Genomic DNA, 1,626 nt, shown 5'->3' with positions numbered 1-1,626 from the left:
GAACAGCTTTCAAAACGCCCATTGGAACTTCACCATATCAGCTAGTATATGAGAAATCCTGTCATTTGCCAGTGGAACTAGAACACAAAGCCTATTGGGCTACTAGATTCCTTAACCATGATGCTAAAGCAGTAGGAGAAAAATGGCTGCTCCAACTAAATGAGTTGGATGAATTCCGCTTAGCTACATTTGAAAATGTAAAGATCTATAAGGAAAAAGCAAAAAATGTGGCATGATAAGAAAATATCTTCCAGAGTGTTTGAACCAGGACAGAAGGCCCTGCTCTTCAACTCAAGACTCAAATTCTTCCCTGAGAAATTCAAATCCCGTTGGAAGGGACCCTATGTGATTACTAGTGTATCACCTTATGGGCACATAGAACTTCAAGGAAAAGATACTGACACAAGGTTCACTGTCAATGGACAGAGGGTCAAACATTACCTTGGAGGAGATATAGAGCTAAGAGGCTCAACACAGTTACTAAGTTAAGTACAGTGAGGTCCAGCTAAAGACATTAAAGATGTAACAACCCTGATTTTCGAGTATATGAGATCTTTTTCGAAAGCACGGAATCCTCCGGAAGATCAATAAGGGGAGAAGTTCTGATATATCATCAAGTATCTCAATCCTCATTGTCATTATGTCATCTTTAAGCTAGAACCTTTTCCGAGGCAAGCTCGATAATGCAATCGTGAAGAACCTAGTTTTTGAACCGTATCGATTAGGAGTTTTGATTCGGTTTTTCGTAAATAGTCTCAGTTTGACAAACCGGACCCGATTTATGAGAGAAGAGAGATAATAGGATGATATTATCATTATATTAGTATTAGATGCTTCTTGAATGATATTATAAGGTTACCTGATCAGTTTTAGTTAAAAACAAAAAACCGGTTTAACCGGGTTCACAATTTACTGGTGCAGCTTAGCACCAGCACTCTCTGATGACTTTAGCAATGTTAAGGCCTCATTATTCATGTTTTATTCTCATAATAAATATGTTACTAGTGTCATTTATGCTAGTAGCTCAGAAAATAATTTTTAGATATATTTTTACAAGTGTTCCGATACATCTAGTTTTAGTAGTTATACACTTGAGATATTTTAATATTATTTTAACCCACCTCCAAGCCAACCAATCACAACTCACCCTACACCCCCAAGACCCCCAAGGCTGTCTCATTTCATCATTTTGGCCGAAAATAACAAGAGAGAAAAGAGAGAAACTTTCATGAACACTTAATCTTCAAAGCTTGATTTCTTCTGAACTAAAACTCAAATCAAAACTCTGATTTCACCAAAATGATCCTCTCTTCTTCCTCTACATAACCATGTAACTTATCAAGGATAGAAATAAGGTGAGATGGCTGTTCCTTTCCCCTTTCAATTCGGTTTTCAAGGAAAACCATGCAAAACATGTGTTTTCTTGATGTTCTTCCTTAGGAATCATGCTTAACTTGACTTGAGGGCCAAGAAACGTTAATTTACAGCAAGTCTAAGGTGAGATATCTCTTCCTAACGTGATGAGGGAGATTTGGTCAGTTGAGAGTTTGTGGATTTAAAGTTGTTCTTGATGTGTTTTAGGAGGAAAAAGTGCTTTAAGAACACTTCAAAGAGTAACCGGATTTG

The sequence above is a fragment of the Arachis ipaensis genome, chromosome B9, assembly GCF_059453495.1.
Source record: "Arachis ipaensis isolate K30076 ecotype BB chromosome B9, ASM5945349v1, whole genome shotgun sequence".
Lineage (NCBI taxonomy): Eukaryota > Viridiplantae > Streptophyta > Magnoliopsida > Fabales > Fabaceae > Arachis > Arachis ipaensis.
Note: the sequence above shows the minus strand (reverse complement) of the source record.